Raw genomic sequence first — 10,353 nt, 5'->3', positions numbered from 1 at the left:
CTCAGCATCTGCGGACACCGGGAACTCGCTGCTGGTGGGGAAACCATCAAGTTAGACAGAAGGAACAGATTGATCGCCATCCCCGGGAGGAACACTCAGCCTGGTGGAGTTCCATGACCTGGTAGGGTCAGCGTGTCATGTACAGGTAGGCATCATTGACTCTGGCACCTGTATCCTAACCCTGTACACACACACACACACACACAGCCATATCCTATCCATACATTCATACATATGCGTGCACACACATATATGTAGCCTAACCCTATGCATCCATACATACATACTCACACACCCGCAGCTGATCCATGACCTGGTAGGGTCAGCGTGTCATGTATATCTAGGGATAGGCATCATTGACTCTGTGTATGTGTGTGCAGGGTTATAACACGGTTCCCAAACACACACACACCCATAGCCTATCCATATATGCACACACACACATGTAGCCTAACCCTATCCATACACACACACGTAGCCTAACAGTATCCATACAAACATAGCCTAACACCATCCACACACACATGTAGCCTACCCTATCTGCACACACGCCCATCCGCACACTCTATACACACACACACACCTGCAGCATAACCCTATCAATTCATAGACCCATAGCCTAACCCTGTCCATACAGACACACACACACACTCGCAGCCTAACCCTATCCATACATTTGTAATTTGTTCTCTGCCCCAGGCAAGGGGCGTGGTCTCATTAAAATGGGCGTGGCCTCACCGGAGAAGACTACCTTACAACCCAGTTTTTGGCCCTGCACTTACAGACCTTTGCCACCACAGGAAGAACATTTTTTTCACCATATTAAGCCCCATACAGTAATTTCCCCTGCACCATATGCCCCACACTGCAATGCCCGTGATACATTATGCCCTACAGTATAGCTTCTACACACTGGGTGTCATGCTCATTGCCAGGGGTTTCATGGGATGGGTGTCTTCATTGCCAGGGCTTCCATGCTCTGGGATGGGTGTCATACTCATTGCCAGGGGTTTGTAATGCTTGTAGCCAGTGGTAATGCTCGTTGACAAGGGTGTGTTATTGTTAAACATTTTAAAAAATCCAATGTTTATTCTTACAGTTAAATTTTACAATTCTGAATTTAAAAAAATAAATTGAAAAAAAGCTATGAAATTCCAAAGACAAAAAACCTTACGGTTTTACATGTCCCATTAAGGCTTCTTACACATGATCTGGCATTTCTGAAACCTGTTGTAACTCTTCCACTCAAACGCCAAAAAGCAATGAAATTCCGATCATTAAGGCTGACGCCTTAATGGACGTGTTCCTTGCGCAATACAGATATGGTACGCCATCACAGCCTGTGGGTAAGTGCAGATTCAGCACTCTCACAGAGTGAGATTGCTGTCACTCACACAATGGTGGAGCTGCTAATTCACAGATTTGTGTGCTCATTGGAATACACACATGCAGTCTATGCAACTGAAGGTCTGAGCAGTAAACAGAGCCATTAGGATGGGGTAAAAGTGGTGTTGATTGGGGTAGGAGGCAGTGTGGTGCAGATGGGGAGGAATAGAAATGCTTAGAAGGCAAAGCAGCGCTGATGGGGGACTAACGAAGCAGATGGGTGGAAAAGAGTGGCACAGATTGGGGAAGGTAAGGCAGAGTGATGCGATTGGGTGGGAAACAGAGGAGCAGTTGGAGGAAAGACAGCAGGGATGGGGGAGGGGGTTCGGAGCAAAGGGGATAAAGGGAAAACAGAGCAGTACAGATGGAGAGGGGAGACGGCAGTACAGATGGAAGGAAACTGTGTCATGCATGAGGCGGGCAGAGTGGCATGGATGGAGGGGGAGACAGAGTATCACTAATAGAGGGGAAGCCAGTGGCACAGGTAGAAGGAAACAATGGCATCTGTGTGGAAAGACAGGGCAGCGCAGATGGCGAAAGACACATTGGTGCAGATGAGGGAATACACACAGCAGTAGGTATCGGAGAAGACAGAGCAGCATGAAGGCGTATAGGAGAAGAAAGTGTAGATGCATAGTAGTTGGGAGTATTATAGTTTTTGCAATTATGAAAGATGTTTCTGGTAACTGTATGTGAATACTAAATGAAATGGAAATAGGTAGTGAGTGTGAAAGATGTTGGACCCTCAGTGGGATAGCTCTAGTAATAGTGTTTATTCTAGCACCCGCTATCTTTGAAAACCCATGCAGTTCCTCTACCCTGTCTGGGGTGTTGCTGTCTGCTGTAGTGTTTCTAGCACAGGTCTGGTTTGCAGTGCTGATATACAGATCACACTGTGCTAGAAGCACTACAGCAGACCGCTACACCCCAGACAGGGAAGAGGAACTGCATGGGTTTTCAAAGATGGCGGGTGCTAGAATGAACACTATAGTAATTCAGTGGGATAGACAGTTTTAGATGATTGTGGGTACTTATTAGGATGAGTGCGCCACATCACTGCTCAGACCTTCAGTTGCATAGACTGCATGTGTGTATTCCAATGAGCACACAAATCTGTGAATTAGCAGCTCCACCATTGTGTGAGTGACAGCAATCTCACTCTGTGAGAGTGCTGAATCTGCACTTACCCACAGGCTGTGATGGCGTACCATATCTGTATTGCGCAAGGAACACGTCCATTAAGGCGTCAGCCTTAATGATCGGAATTTCATTGCTTTTTGGCGTTTGAGTGGAAGAGTTATAACAGGTTTCAGAAATGCCAGATCATGTGTAAGAAGCCTTAATGGGACATGTAAAACCGTAAGGTTTTTTGTCTTTGGAATATATATATATATATATATATATATATATATATATATATATATATATATATATATATATATATATATATATATATATACACACACACACATATACACAACAATATTCCAATGCATGCTAAGTTACAAAATATACTTAATAGATTAAGAAGCAGTCTATACTCTACAATTTCCTGAAGGAAGGGGAGGAAAAAACAATGTATACAACAATAGTGAACTGGCGCTCTTATAAAACCCTTTGATTTGGGAACTATGACCTTAAAGAGGACAAAGTTTTCCCAAAGTCCAAAACGATAAGCATAAGTTTTATCCAAATATTTTTTTATTAAAAAGGTTCTTAAATGCAAACTGCCACAGATCTATTTGTACAGCTGATAGATTCTTCAATGGCTTTCATAAACATGAGGATCTACCCAACGCGTTTCGTCCTTAAGTAAACTTCATCAGGGGCAATAGTTTCTGAAATCACATATAACATAATGTAAATACACAATAAATGTAGATGCACAATAGGATCAGCTTATGCTGACAATAATTTTGTTTTAAAGTTCATAGCATCCAACCTTATGAAAGGAAGGTGTTTTTGAATGTTATATTCTATGTAATGATTGTGAGCATAAACTGATGGAAGTTTTGACAAAAGGGTTGTACAGTATATGCCCTGAAAAGTTTACCTTTGTATCCATGCTTGCAATTTGACACTAAACAAACTTTTCAAACCTTCCATATAGGAGTGCCGCCTCACTAGAATTGTATTCATCACCTAACTCTCCCTTCCCGCAGCCTAACCACCCTCCCCATAACCCAACCCTAACCAAGCTTCTTAATACCTAACCCTAATCCTACATCACCTCAGCATAAACCTATCCCTCTCCTTTACACATCCTAATCTTCACCCATACCATAGTGCTTAAAACTAATTCTTTCCACCCGTATGGCCTAACTCTAACATGCCCTTGCGTACTTGCGATCAGGATTAAGAGTGATGTCGGTATTGCAGTCCTCGAGATAACTGCATCCTGTCAACAGTTCCCAAAAGTTTCTAAATGACAGCAAGGGGGAAATTTACTAAGATGTGTATCCTACATTACATGTGATGTTGCTATGGGCAACCAATCAGAATCTACTTCTTATTTATTTAGCATCCTCTAGAAGATAGTAGACAGGATCTGATTGGTTGCATATAGCAACGTCACATGTGAAGTAGAATACACATCTTAGTAAATTCCCCCCTAAATCTTTATTTAGCCCAATAAGTATGTAATTCTTTTTTTTTATACAAATAACAGGTATCAGCAGGTCTTAGTGTCAGGGCATGGAGGTACTTACTGTTCCAAAAACACAGTCATTCCAGGGCAGCCTGTATGCCACCTGAAAAAACAAAGGGGTGAGTATCCGCACTAGACTCCCCCAGATAAGCCTCACTTAAGTGATAAAGGTTCTGGCAAAGTGGAGGGAATTCATTTTGGGGTGCCTACTTTCTTAAAATTATTTGGACGAGTTTGTCCACAAAGAAAAGAAAACTCTTTTTTGGGGGCACTCATTAAAGGTTTCAAGACAAATGGATGAATAACACTAAGAAATGGTTTCTGAAAGTGAATTATACTGTATAGCACAGTGAAGCTCTTCTGAGCTGTTTGGTATGTGTTGAAGGTTTTAAAAGGGTTAAAAGGTATTATTAAAATAATGAATATATATGTATGTATGTGACCTCTGAATTATTATTATTATTGATGATGATGATCATAATAATAATAATAATAATAATACAATTAATAATAATAATAATAATAATAATAATAATAGGTAACTACTTAAATAAAATATTTTTGTCCATTGTTTTGGGATAATATCCTTTTCACTTGTTTATAGCCAGGTATAAAAAAACATGTCTGTACCTGTTAAACACAAGAAATCCTGTAGAGCAATAATGTCAGCATCACAGAATGTATTTATCTTTCATAAATACCGTTGGAAGCTGCTGTGATATTTCTGTAGATATGGTATCCATGGTACATGAAATTGGTAATTTTGCTAAATGTCACATTACATTTAATATACAGTAGAGGTTTGATCCTATATTACAGATGACTAAGTGAGCTTGAGCTGCATTCCTGTTTTAAAGGCTGTTGTGTCAAACACATTTCTTCCTATAATAACAGTTGCATGCACTGTGCTCATACAGCTGTCAAATGTGTACTTTACTGACAACTTCAGCTGTATCATTAGTATTACTAAGTAAGTTTCTTCTGATAGTTTGCTATACCTGTCATCTACTGTAATAGTAGCTTTGCTTATAACACACACAAACACACACACACACACGCGCACACACACACACACACACACATATACATACATATATATATATATATATATTTGTTTTGGAAAAGAGGCGCCACTTGTGCTATATCAAAAAGACTCACAATAATATTCCCTTATAATATGAAGGTGTCAGCCTATCTTTCAATAAAAGTAATGGTATGTTACTTGTAGGGTTATGGAAAGAGATGAAGAAAGATAATGGCGACCAATTATTGTGAATTTAAAAGATAAAAATGTACGAAATATATATATATAGAAAGTATTTAATGGGATGACAATAAAAGGATAGGACAGTAAAAAATATAGGACAACTATGCATACATGAGCATATCAATTGTATAAAAGGACAATGTTATGGGTAATATATAGAAAAAATGGGGGGTACAATAAGGGGAATTAGATAAAAAACGACACTTGTATCTAAAAATTGGAGGAACTAGAGATAAAAAGTTTGAATAGATAAAAGATATATATATAAAAGTTAAGATATAAAAATCCTTAACTTATGAGGTAGTAGGAGGTAGGTGTCCCAACGCGTTTCGTCGATGTGACTTCTTCAAGGGCTGGAGAACAAATGAAGTCTGACATGTATTTATACCTGTATGTCAGCTAGGGGGATATGACATCACTTCCTGCTAATTAGATATATCAAAAACGGCTGTACAGGCATAAGCACACGTAGGGGACTAAACAAACGTATGTAGAGTGAACTGGGACTTAAGTGAGCATAAACGCTATGATAAGAACATTTTTAGACAACTAGAAGCAATAATATTTGAAGTCCGTATAATGTGGCACTTCCGCCACGCTTCCGGCATCCTCATAGCGCTACTGTGCATGCGCGGCTTGAGGACGCGCTGGATCTGCGGTGACCTTCTCTGTCAAGTGCGCATGTGCCGGCTTGTTGCAGGGCTCAGTGGATGATCTTTGCAGCTCTTGCGGATATGTCTGTTAAAACGTATGCCGGCGGCCATTTTGTGGAGGATTTTTTCTGTGTGAATTGCATATAGCGGCCATCTCCTTGAAGCTTATCATGCCGGAGGGATTTCAATATGAAAATATACAAAAGAACAAAGTAACTAAATCTATTCTAGGCTGTATTTGTTTATATGGTGACTAAATCTATTCCAGACTGTATTCATTAATATGGTGACTTATGTTTAAAGAATTTTGGTGGTACTATGATAAACAGAATATGATGGTGATAAAATTTACATTAGTGGTTTAGGTAATTCTATGCCAGTTAACAAGCTATAGAGATGGTAAGATAGAGTGATATTACATCATGTAATTAAATGATGCTGATTAATATTAATAATTTAATGCGATATGGTGTATGGTATCACTACAAGATTAGTCTTACAGTGGGTGGGTACGTTGCCAGAGAAAGGCAAAAGAGTGCTAAAGTGCTACTAATTGCATGAACCATGTGATTTTACTGGTACGATCTCCCTGTTAGGTGCTACAGCAGCAGGTTTTCCCAAGAGGTCTCCCATCTTGGTACTGACCTGGCCCAACACTGCTTAGCTTCCAATATCGGACGAGATTGGGCGTAACAAGTGTGGTTTGACTGTAGACAAAGGCAAACAAACATCTGGAGGTTTAAGTACTTTATTAGGTTCTTACAATATACTATATATATGAATAGTGAAGCGTGAGTAACAGGTGGATAAAGAAGATAAGATAAAAGATAAAAGGATAAAACCAGGATGACCTTATAAAAATGGCGCTATCTCATAGTTGTCATTAAAACCCAAGGGATGTAAAGTGTTCAATTCAAATATCCAGTACATTTCCCGTTGGGATAGTTTTTTCGCCAGGTCGCCACCTCTTGGTCCAAGCTTAACCCATTCGATGGCTTTGAAGGTCAGTCCCTCGGGGTTAGCGTTGTGATGGTTCTCGAAATGTTTATATAGAGCGTGGCTGTCGATTTTATTCTTTATATTTCTGCTGTGCTCCTGGATTCTTAGTTTAAGAAGTCTTTTTGTCTTGCCAACATATTTCAGATGACAGGGGCATTCCAGAAGATAGATGACGGATGAGGTGTTACAGTTCATAAAGTCTTTGATGCGGTATTCTTTAGTGTCATTGTGGTTAGTGAATAATTTTCGGGTGGGGTGAACAAATCTGCAAATATTACATTTTCCACATTTATATGAGCCCGTGCATTTCAGACCAGAGTGCGGTTGGGTGTTTTTCGTTGTGAGTAGACTTGGTGCTAGAATATCTTTCAAATTTTTAGATTTCCTGAAGATTACTTCGGGATGTGGTGGAAGTATTTCTTTGAGGATCGGATCCATGAGTAACAAGTTCCAGTGTTTTTTTAGGCTCTGTTTTATTGTATGCTCATGTTGGTTAAAAGTGGTGATGAAGGCTACATGTTCTTTGTCCTCCTTTTTAGTTTTGTATTCAAGTAGGTGTTCTCTTTCAATGTTCCTCACTTTTGTTCTTGCGTTCTGAAGAATTATAGTGGGGTATTCTTTTTCTTCAAATCTTTTTGTGTACATCTCAAACTGGGTTTCACAATCCTCATAGCTGCTGCAATTTCTTTTAATACGATTGAATTGCGAGTACGGTATGTTTTCTTTCCACTTTCGTAAATGATTGCTCTTAAAGTGCAAGTAGCTGTTGGTGTCGACTTGTTTGATGTAGTTTTTTGTGTTCACTTTTGAATCTTCCCCTATCAGAACCAGATCTAGGAACTCAATATCAGATTTATTGATTTTGGACGTGAAACGCAAATTCATTTGGTTATCTTCAATGTATTTCATAAAATCCATAAAACATTCTTCATCACCTTCCCAAACAATTAAAATGTCATCGATATATCTCTTGTAAAACCTGATGTTGTCTTTAAAAGCATGGTCTGTGTAGATAAAACGTTTTTCCCAACTTCCCATAAAAAGATTCGCAAAGCTGGGTGCAAAGATCGTGCCCATCGCTGTACCACATTTTTGAAGATAAAACTGGTCCAAAAATTTCAAATAATTGTGACTTAGGATAAAATTCATGAGATCACATATGAAATTTTTGTGTTGTGGGGTGAGTGTTGGGTCCTCTTCCATAAACTCCTTACATGCTTCAACCCCCTGTTGATGTTCAATGCAGGTGTACAGCGACTGGACGTCGATTGTGGCCCAGTGGAAAGACTCCTCCCATTTAAAATCTTTTAAAAGATTTAAAACCGTGGTGGTGTCTTTCAAATAGGCTGGCAGATTCGTCACATATTTCCGTAAAAAAATGTCCACATACTCTGATAGATTTGAGGTCAGGGAATCAATCCCTGCCACTATCGGTCGTCCTGGTGGATTTTGTAAAGACTTATGGATTTTGGGCAAAAAATAAAATATAGGGCTAATGGGATTTGACCTCATTAGATATTGATATTCTTCTTTAGTTAATATTTTTCCCGTAATCCTTGAAGGAGTAGTGGTCTCATGTCTTCTATAAATTCTTCCTTGGGATCTTTACTCAGTGCTGCGTAGGATACTTTGTCGCTTAGAAGTCTGTTTGCTTCATATATGTATGCGTCCCGGTCCATGATCACAAGGCCGCCTCCTTTGTCAGCTTGTTTGAGGATAATTTCTGGATTGTCTTTCAGGTTTTTTAGAGCTTCTCTTTCTGTATTGGACAGATTTTTCTGAACAATGGGTTCCATTTCTTTCTCACGTAGATCTTTCTTCACTAGATCATAAAATATTCCAATGTTGTTGCCTTTTGATTCGAGCGGGTAGTACTTTGAAACTGGTTTTAACCCAGAAGTTGATCTGTTTTCATAGTTTTGTATGGTGGCATTTTCATTCCTGGCGAAGTGTCTCTTTAGAGTTAATTTCCGTAAAAACTTGTTTAGGTCGATGTAGGTTTCGAATTTGTTCATGCCTCCAGTTGGGGCGAAGGATAGACCTCTGTTGAGAAGTGTGGTTTCTGCTTTGGATAATGTGTGTTTGGAGAGATTGAAGATTCCTTTCGGTTGTATTTCTCTTTCTAATGTAATGTTCTTTTTTTGGGGTCTCTCCCTCCTGCCGCCCATTTTTCCTCTTCTTCTGTGAACCTTCTTTTCAGAGGGGAAGCTATTTTGACGTCTTCCTTCACATTCAATCTCACGGTTTCCCGAATTCTTGTTGCTGTGTCCGTGGATAAAAAACCATCATCTCCTGTTGATTTTAGTCTCTGAAGTGGTGTGTATCGATTGAAAGTCCTCCAATGTGGTGTTTTGGGGGAATCATTGCTCCTGTTAAAGAATACCACATCAAAGACTTTATGAACTGTAACACCTCATCCGTCATCTATCTTCTGGAATGCCCGTGTCATCTGAAATATGTTGGCAAGACAAAAAGACTTCTTAAACTAAGAATCCAGGAGCACAGCAGAAATATAAAGAATAAAATCGACAGCCACGCTCTATATAAACATTTCGAGAACCATCACAACGCTAACCCCGAGGGACTGACCTTCAAAGCCATCGAATGGGTTAAGCTTGGACCAAGAGGTGGCGACCTGGCGAAAAAACTATCCCAACGGGAAATGTACTGGATATTTGAATTGAACACTTTACATCCCTTGGGTTTTAATGACAACTATGAGATAGCGCCATTTTTATAAGGTCATCCTGGTTTTATCATTTTATCTTTTATCTTATCTTCTTTATCCACCTGTTACTCACGCTTCACTATTCATATATATAGTATATTGTAAGAACCTAATAAAGTACTTAAACCTCCAAATGTTTGTTTGCATTTGTCTACAGTCAAACCACACTTGTTACGCCCAATCTCGTCCGATCTTGGAAGCTAAGCAGTGTTGGGCCAGGTCAGTACCAAGATGGGAGACCTCTTGGGAAAACCTGGTGCTGTAGCACCTAACAGGGAGATCGTACCAGCGAAATCACATGGTTCATGCAATTAGTAGCACTCTAGCACTTTAGCACTCTTTTGCCTTTCTCTGGCAACGTACCCACCCACTGTAAGACTAATCTTGTAGTTATACCATACACCATATCTTATTAATATTAATCAGCATCATTTTATTACATGATGTAATATCACTCTATCTTACCATCTCTATAGCTTGTTAACTGGCATAGAATTACCTAAACCACTAATGTAAATTGTATCACCATCATATTCTGTTTATCATAGTACCACCATAATTCTTTAAACATAAGTCACCATATTAATGAATACAGTCTGGAATAGATTTAGTCACCATATAAATGAATACAGCCTAGAATAGATTTAGTTACTTTGTTCTTTTGTATATTTTC

General features: G+C 39.2%; 1 non-coding gene and 1 pseudogene across 1 annotated transcript; one reads left to right on the top strand and one right to left on the bottom strand.

Moving 5' to 3' along the window:
- Nucleotides 1–6,549: 6,549 nt before the first annotated feature.
- LOC146006017 (5S ribosomal RNA) lies at nucleotides 6,550–6,668 on the bottom strand (annotated as a pseudogene).
- A 3,161-nt stretch (nucleotides 6,669–9,829) lies between these two features.
- On the top strand, nucleotides 9,830–9,948 carry LOC146005957 (5S ribosomal RNA). The gene has a single exon (XR_014444083.1). It is a non-coding gene; the product is annotated as a 5S ribosomal RNA (ribosomal RNA).
- Nucleotides 9,949–10,353: the final 405 nt, after the last annotated feature.

Source organism: Crinia signifera, chromosome 5 (genome assembly GCF_055691185.1).
Source record: "Crinia signifera chromosome 5, ASM5569118v1, whole genome shotgun sequence".
In the NCBI taxonomy this organism is placed as follows: Eukaryota; Metazoa; Chordata; class Amphibia; order Anura; family Myobatrachidae; genus Crinia; species Crinia signifera.
This window is presented reverse-complemented; position numbering and strand designations above follow the sequence as displayed.